Source organism: Sorex araneus, chromosome 5 (assembly GCF_027595985.1).
Source record: "Sorex araneus isolate mSorAra2 chromosome 5, mSorAra2.pri, whole genome shotgun sequence".
Lineage (NCBI taxonomy): Eukaryota > Metazoa > Chordata > Mammalia > Eulipotyphla > Soricidae > Sorex > Sorex araneus.
Window position 1 is genome coordinate 167,147,449 of NC_073306.1, and position 20,215 is coordinate 167,167,663.

Sequence of the window (20,215 nt, forward strand, 5' to 3'; positions counted from 1 at the left end):
TTCTTGGTTTTCATGTTTCGTGGCATACAGACTTTCAAAGAAGTAGTCTCTGATGATGTTTTGAATTTCTTTAGTTTCTATTGTGATGTCCCCGTTTTCATTTCTGATTTGGTTTACTAGGGTTCTCTCTCTCTTTTTGTGAGTCTTGATAGTGGTTTATCAATCTTGCTTATTTTCTCAAAGAATCGGCTCTTGGTTCCATTGATCTTTAGATTGTTTTTTGAGTTTCCATGTCATTAACTTCTGCTTTAATTTTTATTATCTCTTTCCTTCAGTCTGGATTGGGCTGCTTTTGTTGGTCCTTTTCTAAGATCTTGAACTGTGAGTTAAAGTTATTTATGCCGGCCCTTTCGTCCTTCCTGAAAAATGCTTGCAGCGCTATATATTTTCCCATTAACTCAGCTTTAGCTGCATTCCATAGGTTCTGATAGCTCGTGTTTTTATTCTCATTTGTTTCCAGGTATCTTTTGATTTCTTCCTTGATTTCCTTCCTGACCCACTTGTTATTCAACATTGAGTTGTTTAATTTCCAGGTGTTTGATTTGGTTTTCTGTGTCTGTGCATGATTAATTTCTATCTTCAGTGCATCATGGTCTGAAAAGATAGTTGATACAATATCTATCTTCCTGATTCTGTTGAGTTATGTTTTGTGGCCTACCACGTGGTTTATTCTGGAAAATGTTCCATGTACACTGGAAAATAATGTGTATTCTTATTTAGGGGGGGATATAAAGTCCTGTATATAGATCTACTGTATAGATATACTAGCTCTCTCTCTTCTATTTCTCCCCTCAAAGGCAGCATTTCCTTGCTGGAATTTAATATTGTTGATCTCTTCAGAGGTGATAACACACTGTTGAAGTCTCCAGTTACTATTGTGTTGCTAGCAATGTCCTCATTAAAATCTGTTAGCAGTTGCTATAAGTATTTACCAGGTCCATCATTGGGTGCATATACGTTTATACATATATGCATATGATTTCTTCCTGCCTTACATATCCCTTGATTAATAAAACATAGCCTTCGCTGTCCCTTCTAATCTTTTTCGACCTGAAATTTATGTTGTCAGATACTTATAAGGCCACCCCAGTATTTTTGAGGGAGTTGTTTGCTTGCAGGATTGTTTTCCATCCTTTAACTTTGAGTTTGTATTTTCTTTGACTCTTCAGATATGTTTCTTGTAGGCAGCAGAATGTTGAGTTCAGTTTCTGAATCCATTTTGCTACTCTGTGTGTCTTAATTGGTGCATTTACACCATTGACATTGAGAGATATTATTGTCATAGGGTTTTGTGTCATCTTTCTGTAAGGGTTCATTGTGCTTGTAGGAGTTTTTCCTTATCTTACAGTAGCCCCTTTAGTACTTCTTTTAGATTTGGTTTTGAGTTTATGAAGTTCCTGAGCTATTGTTTATGCATAAAAGAGTGTTTCGTTCCTTTGAGTTTGAGTGAGAGTTTAGCTGGATAAAGTATGTTTCTTTTGAGTTTGAGTGAGAGTTTAGCTGGATAAAGTATTATTGGTTAAGCGTTTATTTCATTGAGGTTTTTGTTTGTTTGTTTGTTTGTTTTTGTTTTTTACTATATCTCACCGTTGTCTTCAGGCTTGGAGGGTTTCCTCTGATAGGTCTAGTTAAATCTAAGGAGTGCTCATTTGTATGCAATTTCCTTCTTTGACCTTGCTGCTTGCAGTATTGTGTCTCTATCCATGACAGCTATAATTCTAACTATGATATGACTTGAAGTCTTCTTATTAGGGTCTCTTTTAGCTGGCATCCTTTGGGCTTCTTGAATCTGGATGCCTGCATTCTTCAGCTCTGGGAACTTTTCAGCAATGATTTCTTTAATTGTGGCTTTTTCATTGGGGTTGCCTCACTGTCCTTCTGGTACTCTGATGATTCTAATGTTGTTCTTCTTGAAATCCTGTAGGTCTCTGATTCTCCCTAGAGCTATTTTTAGATCTTTCCCATTGTTTGTTGTTGCCTGAATGCTTCTTGCAGCTCATCTTCAAGCTCACTGATTCTGTCTCTGGCTGTAGCCACTCTACTGTTGAGGGCACACAATGAGTTTTTTATTTCATCTACCGAATCCTTTATTTGTGACACTTCTGTGTGTAGCTTTCCACAGATTTCTGCGATCATTTCTTCCTGTACTTTCTTGCCTGTCCATTCCACTGTTTCTTTCATAGCCTCTTTAAATTTACTGGATGTCTGTTCCACCATTTGTTTGAGTTCATTAAACATCTTCAGCAGTTCATCTCTGAATTCTTTGTTGGAGAGCTCATATTTGGGAGTAACGCCTGTTGAAGCTTCTGGACTCTTTTCATCATCTTCTCCTTCTGGTGGGGATTTGCATGTTTCTTCATGTAGTTGTGGTTTCATGGGGGCGTGATCTTCCAGTTCACTATCATTATTCCCTCTTGTAGTGAGAAAAGATTCGGGATGACCTCGTTCGATGATGGTCGCTTCCCTCCCCTCCCACATTTTAGAATATGTCCTTTCTCTCAGGTGTTCCTCTATGCCTTATGTGGAACATCCAGAGACTCTTTCAAAGAATGTGATAATTTATATTGGGCTTGTACAATATACAGCTTCTTGTGTTCACTAGTATTTTGGTGTTCACTAGTGGGCTATTGGCCTGTTGTGTCTGAGATAGCTAGGGTGTTACTCACAGAAGTAGGTGATGAAGATTGAGATGTGAATCCAGATTGCTGGGAATGGGGACAATGACTGAGGCCGCTGTCCCCAGCTGAGGCCACACCCACAACTGAGAAGGCCATGCCCTCTGCTGCGGAGGCCACCCCCCAGCCTGCTGTGAGTGCAGGGGTCACACACCTGGGGCAGGGGGTCAGGCTGTGGCATTGTCGAACAGTGAGCGCCTTCAGGCAGGATGATGGTCTGGGTGGCAGGAACGAGTGGGATCTGGTTCCAAGGGCTGTCAGACACATTTTAAATCAAACTTTGAACAAGATTAAATACATTATTTTTCAATTTTTTTTCATTTTGGGTCACACCTGGTAATGCACAGGGATTACTCCTGGCTTTGTACTCAAGAATTACTTCTGGCTGTGCTCAGGGGACAGACCATATGGGATGCTGGGAATCAAACCCGGGTCGGCTGCATGCAAGGCAAATGCCCTACCCACTGTGCTATCACTCCACCCCCACTTTTCAATTTTTAACCATCTTCCCTAATAAACTGGATTAAAGAAAATCTAAGTGTCACATGTATTGTTTTAGATTATCTTAAAAATCATCATCATCTAAGGGGTTGATATCAATGGTATATAAAGCACTGGTTGAACTCTACAAGAAGAAAACATCCAACCCCATCAAAAAATGGGGCGAAGAAATGAACAGAAACTTTACCAAGGAAGAAATACGAATGGACAAAAGGCACATGAAAAAGTGCTCTGCATCACTAATCATCAGAGAGATGCAGATCAAAACAACCATGAGATACCACCTCACACCACAGAGACTAGCACACATCCAAAAGAACAAAAGCAACCGCTGTTGGAGAGGATGTGGGGAGAAAGGGACCCTTCTTCACTGCTGGTGGGAATGCCGACTGGTTCAGCCCTTCTGGAAAACAATTTGGACGATTCTCAAAAAATTAGATATTGAATTCCCATTTGACCCAGCAATACCACTGCTGGGAATATATCCCAGAGAGGCAAAAAAGTACAATCGAAACAACATCTGCACATGTATGTTCATCGCAGCACTGTTTACAATAGCCAGAATCTGGAAAAATCCCGAATGCCCCAGAACGGATGACTGGTTGAGGAAACTTTGGTACATCTATACAATGGAATACTATGCAGCTGTTAGAAAAAAGGAGGTCAAGAATTTTGTAGTTAAGTGGATGGGCATGAAAAGTTTCATGCTGAGTGAAATGAGTCAGAAAGAGAGAGACAGACATAGAAAGATTGCACTCATCTATGGTATATAGAATAACAGAGTGGGAGACTATCACCTAAGAACTGTAGAAATAAGTACCAGGAGGTTGACTCCATGGCTTCGAGGCTGGCCTCACGTTCCGGGGAAAGGTCAACTCAGAGAAGCGATCACCAACTACATTGTAGTCGAAGGCCATGTGGGGGAAGGGAGTTGCGGGCTGAATGAGGGCTAGAGACTGAGCACAGCGGCCACTCAACACCTTTATTGCAAACCACAACAGCTAATTAGAGAGAGAGAACAGAAGGGAATGCCTTGCCACAGTGGCAGGGTGGGGTGGGGGGGAGATGGGATTGGGGAGGGTGGGAGGGACGCTGGGTTTACGGGTGGTGGAGAATGGGCACTGGTGAAGGGATGGGTTCCCAAACTTTGTATGAGGGAAGTATAAGCACAAAAGTGTATAAATCTGTAACTGTACCCTCACGGTGATTCTCTAATTAAAAATAAATAAAATTAAAAAAAAATCATCATCATCATCATCATCATCATCATCATCATCATTTCATTGATGGTCAAATTTCTCGAGTGGTCTCAGTAACGTCTCCATTCATCCTAGCCCTGAGATTTTAGAAGCCTCTTATTACACATCCTTTCCAATGGTGCTGCATTGGATGCTATTTCTGGGTCAGGGGAATAAGATCCATCAACCCATCTTAAAAATAGCATTGATATATAAAAGTTTCCAAACCAAAAATGGGGGGGGGTAATAACTTTATTCATGAGTTCTATATCTATGAATAGAAAAACTAGGAAAACATGTATAGGGATAAATACATCACCAAAATCACTGGTAACAATTTGATTTAGGTGATAATTTTTAATTCAGATTCAGAAGTAATTATTCATTCAGTCTCACTTATAGCTACACGTTAAATGGGTTTTCCAACATGACAGAAAATCTAAAAAAATATTATTAAAAACAATTCAGAATTCTTAAATGGTAACTTACCTCAAAGCAAAGAAAATAAGGAAATTTCAAATTACAAGTGGTTCTTGTAATAGTTATCTTAATCCAATTTCATGTCATCAATAATATGTAATTTCTTTTGTGAGAATAAGTGAAAGACAATAGAATTAGGATTATATCTATTTATATTACTCTGAAATGTTTCAGAATTTCTGCCTACAGAGTACTAAAATATTTTCATAGAATCATTAAGAAACAAATTAGGGTGTACTTCAAGATTAAAAAGAAGTGTGTTGGCAAGATGGAATAGAAGGCAAGGCACTTGTATTTCATCCAGTCTATCTGCATTCAATCCCAACTCCTTATACAGTACCCCAAGCCCCAACAGGAATGATCCTTGAGCAAAAAACCATGAGTAAGTGCGCATTCCCCTGGAGATCTCTCCGGCCCGCGGAGAGACAACAGTGGAAAGCGCTCCTAATTGGGTGGATTCTGTGAGGGTCCCGACCTGAAATAAGACTAGTGAGGTTAGTAAACAGGGGGCCCAAGACGACACATGTCGATCAAGGGCAACTTTATTAACTGCCACGCTGGTTTTATACTTTTCTTAGCAGGGGGTTGGTACATAAGTTGTCAATCATCAGGGAAGTGTCTTCTCAGACCAAATAAGGAAAGGTTCGGGGTGTATTAGGTGGGCTTACAACATTCTTCAAGAGTAGATTGAGAAATAGTGGGGAGAGGAAGGCAAGGGTTTATCTGGCAGGAGCATCTGGCAGGAGGAATGCACAAGGTAGAGGAAGACATTCTACTTAGGGGCTTAATGGCGTCTCTTAGTTAACTGCCCTGGGCTACTTTTACCTCTTGAGTTTGGCTATTTCCTTTGTCACAAGGGCACCTGTGCCTCAGGTCAAGCAAAGCTGGTAATGGAATTTTCTGGTTTGTCCAGGGTAAAGGTTTCGGGGTCCTCTTTTGTTCAGGGTCCTGAGCAGTCCCCAACAAGTAAGCTCTGAGAAAATGTTTGTGTGGTCCCAAATCAACAAAACAAAACCAAATCAATAAAAGCATACACATTGTTCTTTAAAAACAACGTAGAATTAAATAATCAACATTGTTAAAGATTCCATACTGTGTCATATACTCAGATAAGATTCTTTTCAATATAAACTATTCCCTAAGCATTGAAGATCTATGTTTAATAACAGTGTTTTTATTAACATAGTGCTACTATGAAGGAGTAATATTCTAAGCAACAATATTGCTAAGGTTGTGACACGGGTTCATATCTTCTAAAGGGTTTTTTATAAAAAAATATAATAGAATTACTATGGAAATAGTCATATACATTGAAGTGAAAAGTAAATGAAAGTATTATTTATTTTAGTCAAATTTTAAGTGAAGATGATACCATAAAATGAAGTAAAATGAAGTACATTGTAAAACAATGAAAGGGAAAAAGAAGTGAATTCATAAAATATGAATGTAGGGTGTTGGAAGCAAGGAAGAAAAGAAGGAAGGAAGGAAGGAAGGAAGGAAGGAAGGAAGGAAGGAAGGAAGGAAGGAAGGAAGGAAGGAAGGAAGGAAGGAAGGAAGGAAGGGAGGGAGGGAGGGAGGAAGGGAAGGAGGGAGGGAGGGAGGGAGTATGACCGAAAAGGGAAGGAAGGAAGGAAGGAAGGAAGGAAGGAAGGAAGGAAGGAAGGAAGGAAGGAAGGAAGGAAGGAAGGGAGGGAGGAAGGAAGGGAGGGAGGGAGGAAGGGAGGGAGGGAGGAAGGGAGGGAGATAACAACTGATATTAGAAAAGTTTCCCAAGCACTAAACTACTAACATCAAAGCTATTATTAGCAGTCCATATAGTGATATGAATAATTAATGAGGAATAAACTGTTGGATTCAATATAGCAGTAAACCAGGAAACATTTTGATGCAAGTACTATATGATTAACTCTCCAAATTGCCACAAAATAAGGCTATCAGATTTTCTTTTGAGATATGTAAAGAGTGAAAAATGGAGTTAGTCAAAATTCTCCATCCAGCACTTTCATGAATCTTTCATCAATAGTGTACTAATAAAATAGATAATTAAAATTGCAATTCTTGTTAAACAGAAATAACTACATATACAGTACATTACATGATTTTGCTCTCCCCCAATTTTATTCTTTTTATGCAAGCTATTTTTTCACCTTGGTCTGAGAATTATAGTGATTATCTTTTAAAACAATTATTGTAATCCTAACAATGTCATTAAAATAAATTAATGTATATCGCTACAAGGAATAATCCGTTGATTCTTTTTTTTCCCAGTTTTTTGTTTTTTCTTTTTGGGTCACACCTGGCAGTACACAGGGGTTACTCCTGGCTTTGCACTCAGGAATTACTCCTGGACGTGCTCAGGGAACCATATGGGATGCAGGGAATTGAACCCTGGTCAGTCACGTGCAAGGCAAATGCCCTACCCTTGTACTATCACTCAAAAGTTGATTCTTTTCTAACAATCCTCAGTCTCATATTCAAAAGAAACACTAAAGAATAGTAAGTCTAAAAAGATAAAAAGCACAACGAAACATCAAATGCCAATGAAATCTGATTAAGCATGAATTCTTGATAATCAAGCAGTCTTCAGTCTTCATTCTATTTACTAATTATGTTTACTTAAGCAGAAATATATATGTATACACATATCTGCATATGCATGTATATTTATAGCTTATAGGAAGGAAGAAATGGATGAGAACTCTACAAGGGAAAATTGAAAACAATATCAGTTAAAGAGATATTTTTAATATATATACATATATATTCATCTTCATAATGTCATTCTTGTGATAAAGGGTTTACTTAGTTGAAGTCACTAGATAGGGCTAGAGTGATAGAACAGAGTGGGGAGGGCATTTGCCTTGCATGTGGCTGCCCTGGTTCTGTCTGTAGCACCCCATGTGGTTCCCCAAGCACTGCCAGGAATGATTCCTGATTGCAGAGCCAGGAGTAACTCCTGAGCATCACTGGGTGTGACCCAAAAAGCAAAACAAATAAATAAAAGTATTTTTTTAAAGAAAAGAAAATACAAATTATGGTGTAGTGCTTAGTTTTTAAAGTTAAAATCTTTAGAAAGATTTATGCAGCTACATGGAGCCAAGGGTTTTTTGTTTTGGTTATGTTTGGTAATTTTATTGATATTGCAAAATATATTAAAGTTAATTTATAACATTTGTATAAAAATAAAAATTAGTATAGCTAAGATATTTAATGCAAAATTTCCATCTATAATCTGATTAAATTCTTAAATTATATCAATTGGAATGAGCTTTTTAAGAGAAAAATTATATATTAAGGCAAAAAACTTTTTTTCACACAGAATTTGAGATCAAATATAATAACAGGTGTTCATGCAACTGAAACTGAATTTCAAAATTCTCAGGAGATACAATCAAACTTCTTTATTTCATACAGTGCAGATCTAAACAACTTTACCAGTTTGGCATAGGTACTGATATCTATTATTAGACTTTTGAAAAATTACACAATGTAAGTACTTATGTGCAAAAGGAAAATAAGTGTTAGATAAAACATAATAAATAGAATCAGACACAAAATAGAAGTTTTAACAGATAGCACAAATACAAACTGCACTAAGAGACTATTATGAACACACTGATGCAACGGATTTGGAGAGTCTGTTAGAGTGAGTGAAATTTAGAATCATACAAACTCACAAGATTATATCAGAATAAATTTTTTTAAAACCCTGATGAAGTCAATTAGAAGCAAGATAGTTGAAAGAGCAATCAAAAGTTACTTCATAAACAGAATCTTTGACCAAATTGCATAATTTATCTATTTTACCAAACCTTTACAGAGAACTTAGAACTTACCCTTTCAAGTTTTTTCCAGAAATTTGAGTGGGGATTCTTTATGTTGCTCTGAAGCCTACTATCAAAAGCAGAGACATCGCTAAAAAGGGGGAAATTATATTGGGCTGAAGCAATTTTACAGTGAGTAGGGCACTTGCTTTGCAGGTGGTCAACCACAGTTCTGTATTTGGTACCTCATAGGATACTCTGAGCCCTGTTAGGAATGATTCCTGCGTCCGGAGGCAGGATTATATTCTGAGCATTGCTAGTGTGCCACAAAAACAAAAACAAAGGAATTATTATTATTAAATATCTCTGATAAACAGTAATTGAACAGTCAGGAAGCCTTAGAGAACTGAGTTAATAAGAAATATAAAGGACTAAGTGAAGTTATTCCAGGCATATGATGATGGGTCAACATAGATAAAAGAATTATTTAAGATATTATCAACAAACTTAAATATAATATAATAAGACTAGTAGGGGGCTGGAGGGATAGCACAGCGGGTAGGGCATTTGCCTTGCATGTAGCCAACCCGGGTTCTATTCCCAGCATCCCATATGGTCCCCTGAGCACTGCCAGGAGTAATTCCTGAGTGCAGAGCCAGGAGTAACCCCTGTGCATCGCCAGGTGTCCCAGAAAGTAAAAAAAAAAAAAAAAAAAAAAAAAAAAAGACTAGTAGGCACAGAAAAATTGTTTTAATAAATTTCAAATATAAGACTATAATCACTGTCACTGTCATCCCGTTGCTCATCGATTTGTTCGAGCGTGCACCAGTAACGTCTCTCATTGTGAGACTTATTGTTGCTGTTTTTGGCATATCCAATACACACGGGTAGCTTGCCAGGCTCTGCTATGCGGGCTCGATACTCTCGGTAGCTTGCCAGGCTCTCTGAGAGGGGCAGAGGAATCAAACATGGTCAGCTGCGTGAAAGGCGAAAGCCCTACCTCTGTGCTATCGCTCCAGCCCTAAGACTATAATAAAAAGTCTAAAAAGTACTGTGATGGAAGGTATTTGCCATAGTGTAGCAACAATCTTGTGCAACAAACCAAGAGCTGACATCATACTCATTGTAGAAAATTATATATATATATATGTATATATATATATAGTTTTTTCATTAAGATCAAGCACAAGACAAGATTTTTCACTCTCATCATTATAATTCAGTATAACATTGGAACAGAGTATGAGGCAAAAGAAAAGAAAATAAGAGATAAGGGAAGAAAAGAAAAGAAATACAGAGGATTGGATAATAGGTCAAACTACCACTGCTTAGGATTACATGGAAATACGCATAAAAAATCCTAAAGATTTCCCCACAAGTTTTCAGAAGTAATAAAGTAATATATTAAATTGAAAGGCTAAACTCATTATTTGAAAGTTTACTGCATTTTGTCGTTTGTTTTGTTTTATTTTATTATATATTATCTGTATTTTATTCTATATTTTAAATTTTATTTTATTATATAATCCAACATGTATATATAAATTATATATACATATAATCTAACACACATGTATAAAATATTAGTACAGTCTAACAAAGTACTAAAATATATATACATATATCTAGAGATATTAAATATATACGTATATATTTATGTACATATAATGGGAAAATGGTGAAAAGACAATTGGTTAATCATATGACAAAATAGAATAAAAAGACAAGAAAGGAGAAAAGAAATTTTATTTCAAAATGTTTCATAGTTCACGTACGAAATTTCATATATGATTATGAAAACTTTTAACCTATGTTCTTTTGTGTGAATTTCTCTCTCCTCTCAAATCTTTGTTTGCTTATATAAACCTATCACATTATTATTACTATTTTCTGTTGAATCCACACTACTGTAATAAAGCATACACTTTGATTCCAGCAAATATTTTAAGAAATGTAAATAGGCATATAAATCTCTTTGGGGGTTGGGGTGTTGTTTTTGTTCTTTTACAGCATGTAACACTTATCTACTAACATTCTTTTATGGTTTTTTCGTGTTTCATGGATTAAAATCCTAAATTCTTCCTTTGACTTATTAGATTCTACTTAGTCTGCCAGTTGTTATTTTCCCATTGATTTTACCTTGCCCTTTTATCAACTAATTCCTGTCATGTTCTTGCTCATGATTCTTGAATATACTGAGTTTCTTTCTTTCTTGTAACCTTTGTCTCACCATTCCTTTCTTAGAAACAGCTTCCTTTAATCTTTACACAACTGATTATCTCTTTTCATTTTAAAGAGCCTCAAGATTGCTCTGTCAACTCAATTGAAAGCTATCTCCCTCCTATATATCCCATCACCTACTTATAAACTCATCTCTCTTTTATAATTATGATCGAATGCTATTAAAAAATTAAACACATGAAAAAGTTGTTATTCTAAAATTTTAAAAATCTTGTGTTTTTCAACATTGTAAATAGCATCAGCTTTTCTTGTCTACTTTATTTTCATCTTACTATATAATTATATCATGCTTACCTATTTATTAAATTTTAAGAATAACTCTACAGTCGAATAAAGTATAGCTTAACACTCTCAAAGATCAAAGAAATGACTGAATACATACCCAACACACAAAAGGTGCTTAACGTAAATTCTGATTCCACATTAATGCCAGGTTAACTATGTTACCCATTTTTTTGACACACTTCAATGCCTATAAAGCAATAACAAATAGAATGCAAATAGAGAGGAGGTTATACAATGAATGAGCACCTTTTAATTTGTCTTCTCTAGTTATTTTTTAAACATGGGTCACTTACAAAATAAATGTCTTCTAAAAATTTTGGCATTAGATTTGGGCATTGTAATAACATATTTTTATGAGTTTTTCCTATGCAAATAACTGAAATCTACTAAGGACATTTTAGGTGTAGTCCTGGTAACATGCAGTGTAGAGTTGACTCATCACATTGGCACTATATACAGCCTTATATTTACTGGCCTCTCTATTTATAAAGATGTGACTAACACTTAAAGCTTCAGTAATGTATCCAAACCTAAGCAGCTTATAAATACTAAATATTTTTTTCATTTTTACAATTCAGGTAAGGAGATTTTTAGAACCACATGTGTTAAAATAAATGTATTGGAGTTACGAAGCAATATTTACACTATAAAACCTCTAGTAACAAACTTTTAAGAGATATGCTTGATGATTTATAAGTAGTGTTGCTAAAGTAATAATTTAGATGATATATTCCATTCTTAGCCTTACCAGCCATAACTAGCACACAAACTACTTTATCCCTATCTGTGATTTATCCAGACTAAACCAAAAATCTCAGCTAGAGCCAATTAATTCTGTAATCAACACACACACACACATATACACACACATACAAACTGAGATACATGGACTCCTTTCTAATAAATATATTATGTGCATATACTACATGAATGTTCATGTGTATATTGATATAAGCATACTCAAGACAAGTCAACAACCAGTAAGGATAGCATACCCATAGAGTTATCGCTGGCAATTTACAAACAAGTACACCAAGCATCCTATAGAGTGACGGCATCACAGAAGCAAATATTTCTGGGAGAAAAAGGAGTCAAGAGATCAGGCATCAGTTTTAGGCCCTAACTCTACCTGAGTGTGAAGCTAGTTTCCTGAAGGTCACAAATTAACACGTTAATTTCTTTAAAATGTTTGCCTTGGGACTGAAGAGATCTTACAGAGGTTAGGACACTTCTTTGGACATGGGTTCAATACCTGGTATCACATGTGGTCTTAAAGCCCCACTAGGAACAATTCTTGAACCTACAGCCAAGAATGAGCCCTGAGAAAAGTTGGGTGTGACTCAAAAATGAAGAGAAGCAACTAAAACAAAAAAGTTTACTGTCATTTAATATATGTGTGCCTACATTTTTATTGACTTCAACTAATTTAATTTTGCTTAGATTTCTTTCTTAAACATATTAAAAATGGTACCATGTACACACATATGTAAACAATGTGTAATTCATGTGTAAACAAATGAATTCTGCTAAGGACATCCCAGGTGCAGTCCTAGAAACATGCAGAATAGAGTTGACTCATCTCATTGGCACTATATACAGCCTTAGAGTTACTAGTATTTCTATTTAAAAAAAAAGAAAATGACTTGACTGACACTTATAGCTCTAGTAACTTATCCAAGCCTAAGCAGCTTATAAAAACTAACTTACAAATTTGTTACAATTTAACAAAGTACAAACTTAGTACAAACTTATACAATATAACAAAGTACTAAGTAAGATTGCCACTAAGGAGATAATTATAGTTATGTGCATATGCAATTACCCAAAATATTTACAGAGAACTCGAACTGACACTAACATCAAAATGCATATCAGGATATATTATCTTCTAATACACGTATATATTATCTTCTAATACACGTAATAATGATTCAAATATAAAAGAAAGAATAATTTGTGAACTATGTCCAAAGATAAGAAACATCCTTCAAATTATAAGTATTATATTGGAAGCCATAATGCCCAAAAGTAGAGAGAAAGTATGAGGGAAATTTTCTGCCATAGAGGCAATTAAAGGGTTGGGAAGGATGGGTACTGGGGACATTTACCGTCATTGTCATCCTGTTGCTCATCGATTTGTTCGAGCAGGCACCAGTAACATTGGTGGTGGGAAATTGTGCACTGGTAGAAGGATGGGTGTTCAATCATTGTATGACTGAAACTCAAACATGAAAGCTCTGTAATTGTATCTCATGGTGATTCAATAAAAAAAATTAAAAAAATAAAATAAGGTATTAACTTTCAGGTTCTCAATTATTTAAAAGTTATCGCTCAGAGAATTGAATTCTATTAGCAAATTGAAGTGCTACCTCTGAGACAATTGGAAGAATAGAATGAAAAATAAAAAAGGGTTAAATAATTTATGAATAGGACAGTATTTTAGGGAAAAATCACATTTTAATAATGTATACATTGAATGAATTATGTTCTCTTTCAAAGCATACTAAATTAAGCTCAATAAAATGTGAAATTTATTTCACGTTTTATTAAGAAAAAGTTTGTGGGCCTCTGCCATGTAAAAGGCCCAGCTTCACAACTTCATGGCTAATTTCAGAAGAGAAGGTAAGCTCATGAGAGTTACAAGTACAGCAATCTTCTGGTCAAAAACTCTTGGTACTGGGGCAGGAGTGCTAGCACAGCGGGTAGGGTTTTGCCTTGCTCGCAGCCGATGCTGGTTCAAGTCCCAGCATCCCATATGGTCTCCTGAGGACCTCCAGGAGTAATTCCTGAGTGCAGAGCCAGGAGTAACCCCTGTGCATTGCTGGGTGTGACCCAAAAAGAAAACAAAACAAAAAAAAGAACTCTGGGTCCTCCTTGGGCAGGGAGTGGGCTGAGTCTTTGCCTCGCTGAAGCCCAGGCCACTGAAGTTACATACCAAAGTCTTTGTCATATAAACTACCCAACGTCTCTGCATCATGACTAATCTTGGAAGAGATGTGAACCCAGTGAAACTCCCAGGGACACCCGTCTTCCTGCTGAAATCTCTCTGATCTTCCCAGAGCAGAGAAAGCAGCCTTCTTCCACCATTCATATCGCCGGAAGCCCCAGCAGCTACACTCACATCCCACATCCTTCAGCCACTACCATGGGAATAGCCATCCTTCAAAACTAATCTCACAAAAGATGGCAATCCAGTTAAAGTCTTGGATACATGGCTGAAAACCTTGGAATGGGGTGATCCCAGAATCATTCCTCTTCTACACATCCTAGATCTCTTAGAACATACGTGGCCATGAGACAACTCCAAATTCCACAACACTGACAGCCCAGTGGGAGCATAGCAAATAAGTTGATGAAGTAGCATAGAAATTCCCCTAATAAAAACAATAACACAAAAGGCTCAGCTCGCAATGAACAGCTCAGTAAATGCTCAGACAATGATTTAAATAACATCATCATGAAATAGAACAATTTTCAAAAAAAATTTAGTCAACTATTTTTTAATAATACCACTACCATATCTTTATAAGATTCAATATAAAATAAATTTATTTTGGACTTCCTAAAGGGAAGGGATGGGGTGTGGGTGAGAAACTGGGGACAGTGGTGAAGGGAAGGTCACACTGATGTTGGGATAGAACATTGAATGACTAAGACAACTGTACTATGAACAACTGTGTAAGCCATAGTGTTTAAAGCTAGGAAAAAAACTGTGTGTGAAATTAGAGAGAAATATGTGTAATATAAATCATTTCAGAAATTAAAATTACATGGAAATAAAATAGTTTTAGAAGGCACATGAGCAATACCTATGTATTTTAGGGAGACATCAAACAATATCATGTGTATTGAGGGTAGGAAACGTGTAGTTCTTGTCAGAAGTAGAGCATGTTTCTTTTTGTTGAGTTTCGTTTGATTTGAGGCCACACCCAGTGATGCTCAGTGCTGACTCTTGGCTCTTTAAGAGATCACTCTTTTTAGGGCTTGGGAGGCCATCTGAGGTGCTGAGTATCTGAACCTAGGTAGGCCACATGAAATCCAATTAATCATCTTACCTGCTTTACAATCTCTCCTGCTCGCATCAGCATGGTGCTTAAAAAAAAATAAAACTAAAACTATTGGGTAACAGTTGTTCATTTTTGAGCCAAAGAATTAGCACAGGGGTAAAAGCATAGCTTATATGTATGAGACCGTTATTTCTTGAGAGAAAAAAATTCAAGTAGTCTCAATGTAAAAATCATAATTTGTCTAAAGCATTCTAAATAGGTTATGATATAAGTGATTGCATTGGAAAGAGTGTACAATGATATGGAATAATATACCAGTTGGGAAATTTAAAGCTAAGTTTAAGAAAGATTATCAGACAATAAAAATAAATAATGATTTACATAAATGCCATTAATGGGAACATGTATATATAGAAAACCTTATAGACAATAAATAATTTTTATAATAATATGTAATGTTCATTTATATATCAGAATATATGTATATATAAATATTGTGTATACTAATTAAACTATATTCTAACAAATATCTAATTATATATTATTAATTTTATTTACTTTTGTAACAATTTCACAAAAACCTTATGTTAAATTTATTAAAATGACAGGAGAATGCAGCAGACTTAAAATTTCAAATTTAAGAATCAATTTTTAAAGAAGATAGTTCCAAATTTCATAGTTATTCATTTATGAGTGTAATATCTATATTTTGAGTTATAGTTTATCACTCATTTAGGGTTTGCATAAAAAAATAAAGAGAAGAGTCAAGTGAACAAAATTGTTCTTGGGGTAAACTAAAGTAATTCAGATAATTAAGCATGTGAAGTCTAGGACTATTCAAACTTGGTTAGCCCTAGAATTCCCTAGTTATGTCTTCAAATATGAATTCTGATTACTGAAATAAGATATGGTCTGAACTCTTTTTCCAATAAGTTGTAACAGTTAATGTAGATATTGTCATATAAACCACAATCTGAATTGGAGTCTGCATAAGAAATTTATTAGAATGTAATCAGGAATTAATTCCAAACTATTATAAGATAAGCTATTATAAGACATGTTTTAAGATGAAATTATACCTAACCTTTCAAAAACAAAAAAAAATTATGTTTTAGTTAATTTTGGAGGAACAGTTTGCTAGTTACTTTAGGTTAAAAGATTTCATAGGATGGAAATAGTACCCTGAGCGTTTTGACTAAGAGCACACCATAAACATGTTCCTTTCCAAATTTAATTGTTGTGTACAAAGTAAATGAAAATATACGTATATGGAGATATATGCACACATATACAATTTATATGGCTATTAATATAATAAATATGCTAACTAGAAAAAAAGAGTGAGAAAGCCTTCACCCTATTTCATTAGCCCTAGGCATAGATTTAATTGGGCCAATCACTTAAAATACCTGGAGATAATGAAGTTAGTTGCAAACAGGAATAGACTAACATATAAAACTGTGAATGTGAGCTTTTAGGACAATATTTCACAGACTTTCTAGGTTCCTTCTCATAGCAATTTTCTCCACATTATGAAATGTTTATATAATTTTTTAAAATAGTCAAAATTGTAAAACCATTGCCTTTCTATGACCATTTTTATTTCACCCTTCTTTTTACTGTGCACGAGTATCAGAGAACAATTTTTTTAGCAGCCAATGTAAAGTGGAATTAGTTTAATGAGATATTAGTTATGATGTGATTTGATAATTTTATTTGTAAATTTATAATTTAATTATTATAATATATTTGTAATTATGCTATCGTCAGCCCTGGGCTTGAGTCCATTTATGCTGCTTCAACAAAATATTTTTCACCTGGTAGCTTATAAACAACATTGCAGTTTCTATAGTGTTATGTGAAGGGACATATGCCTTTGCCCAAGGTCAGGGCACTGATGAGACTAGTTTGCAGTTCAAAAATGGCAGTTTTTGGGTTTTTTTTAAATTCAATCACTGTGAATTACAAAGATATCATGATTGCTCTCCATGAATATATTGCATATATTTTCTCAACAACAATCCCGTCACCACTGTCCACTACCTTCCACAGAGGTCCCAAGTTTTCCTCCCACCTTCAGGGTGACTCTGTGGCAGGCAATTTCCCCTTCCCCCATTGTCCTAGTTTTCACTTTCTTATTTTATCACCGTATTTGTTTTTCACTGTTTGCTTTTTGATCTAGGTTTTGGTACCAAACCCTACAGGTACAGGCTTACAGTGCTTAATCCTGACTTCGCTTTTAGGAATCACTCCTGCTGGGCCTTGAAAATGATTTAGGAATCATATGGGGAACTCAGGATCGAACTGCGGGCATTGGCATACAAGACAAAGATCCGCCCCTCTTTTTCCATGTACCAAAGGCATTTATTGCATTTTGAACTGCTGTGCACTGGATTTTTATTTATATATTTTTCTATTTATTTATTTACATTAATTGAATCACCATAAGATATAGTTACAGACTTACGAACTTTCATGATAACATTTCAGTCATACAACGATCAAGTACCCATCCCTCCACCAGGGCTCATTCTGCAACACCAATGTTCCCAGTATCCCTCCCTCCTCCAACCCTACCCCATCCTATCCCCTGCCTCTGTGGCAGGCACAGTCCCTCTTACTCTCTCTTTCTTTTTTAGGTAGCACTGGATTTTTTAATAGTATTTTTTGTTAGATAGTTATGGTAGTGTCAATGTTGGCTGAACAGTACAGTGGGCAGGGCATTTGCCTTGCACTTGGCCAAACAAGGTTTGATCTTCTATACCTTCATATGGTCTGCTAAGCACGTCTAGAAGTGATTCCTGAAGACATAAATAGAGTAAGCCCTGAGGACCACAAGGTGTGTCCCTCAAATCAAACAAACAAACAAACAAACAAAATAAATACTGGTGTCAACATTTATGGTTTTGATATAAAAATTTTCTGTATCTTCACCACCATAAGCAAAGGAGAAGTCTCCTTTACAAAAGAACTATGGATATTAAAGCCATTAGTAAGTGTTTGACCCTCACAAAAGGTACCTCTCCTAGGTGACACCACCTAGAACCTTTACATCTGGTTCACGTAGCTTTCTAAGTACAATTCTTGAAAACATTTAGTATATTGTTTTTATAGAAATATTGCTTCTATCACTGTGCCCCTTTTCATTAGTTGTTTCATACAGAAGTATGATGAAAAGTGGTAGAATTAACTTTATTAGAATAAGAATTTTAATTTAGCCACTATCAAATCATATAACTCACATAAAAAATACAGATTCCTCAATTTGACAATATTCAAGTGTTGAGCTTCAAAAATTGTACCAGTCTCTTAACACATTTAAAATATTGCTTTGAACAACTATGCTAGAAGAGAAAAATAATAATTCATCTTGTACTCAAATACAAACTGTTTATATTTTGTACAATATTGATGTACAAGTGACATCAAGAGAGTGAGTGTAGGAGTTTAGTCTCTTTCTTGCCTGCGGCTGACTCCAGATTAATCTGGAGCATTACATATGGTCCTTGTAAACTCAATCAACTTGGCTCACAGCCAGGGAAGGACAAACTTCCCCCACCCCACAAAAACAAAAGACAACTGAAATAGAAGTTAATATTCACCTAAATGTGTACTTGAAATTCATTTTCTCTTAATGAACATGTTGATGCTTGTACTCGAATTTGTGTTAAAGCACAACCAAGTGTGAGTTGCAGGAGGTATATCTTACCAAAGTCACCGTTTTAAAGGACTCAGATGTGAAACATAAGTCTATTCAGCACCCAGGATAGAATCACTTTATAGTTCTAGATGCCCTTTTTCCTCTGTAAAATGCAAATATTAATTCTATTTGTCTTGGGAAATTATTGAAACAATATATCACATATATTTGGTATGAACGATGAACTTGAGTGATAACATAGCGGGTATTGCATTTGCCTTTCATGTGGCCGACCCAGGTTCGATTCCTCTATCCCTATCAGAGAGTCCGGCAAGCTACTGAGAGTATCCTGCCCTCACCGCAGAGGCTGGCAAGCTTCCCATAGTGTGTTCTATATGCCAAAATAATAACAAGTCTCACAATGGAGACATTACTGGTGCCCGCTTGAGCAAATCGATGAACATCAGGATGACAGTGCCACAGTGCTAAACTCAGTATGGTTCCTAAGAAATTATTAAGAAAATCAACAAATATTAGTTACATGTATTAATAATTTTATTTTTATTAATTTTATTTTATTACCAACATTTACTTGATAATAAACCCGTTTTTAGTTTAATTTTATTAAGCTTAAATTAACACTATCACTGTCATCACTGTCATCCTGTTGTTCATCGATTTGCTTGAGCAGGTGCCAATAACATCTCTGTTAGTTCCTGTCATGTGCTAATGTAACCTGATGGCATGTTGGGGGCTCTTTCAGGATCAGAGGAATGAGTACCATCATTGTTGTTGTTTTTGGCATACTGAGTATGCCACGTGTATCTTGTCAGGCTCTGCTATAATTTTAGACTATCAACATTTATTTTATTCCTCTATCTAGTCCAACTTGTGCTTAATGAACACCAAGTAATTGAATACAACATATCAAAATGGAATGAAATCTTTATAAAGATCTCTTTATTCTACAAGATTATTTATGTGTCAGACTCAGTCTGTATCTTAACCACTTTCATCCTTTATATAAATGCACCTTTACCTATTGGAAACCCAAGAATTGGAAATCCATCCCACTAGGAGGGCCCGGCAAGCTACCGAGAGTATCCTGCCTGCACAGCAGAGCCTGGAAAGCTACCCATGGCATATTTGATACGCCAAAAACAGTAAAAACAAATCTCACAATGGAGATGTCACTAGTGCCCACTCGAGCCAATTGATGAACAACGGGATGACAGTGATACAGTGATACAGTGCTGTATGAATAGATGACTTGCTGCAGAGCTGGCCCTGGACTTTGCAATAGGCCGTTTCCAATGTGCTACTCCAGATGGGGTCAGTGCTGTTCCTCCACTTGCCCTCGAGGAGCCCTGGCAACCGCCATTTT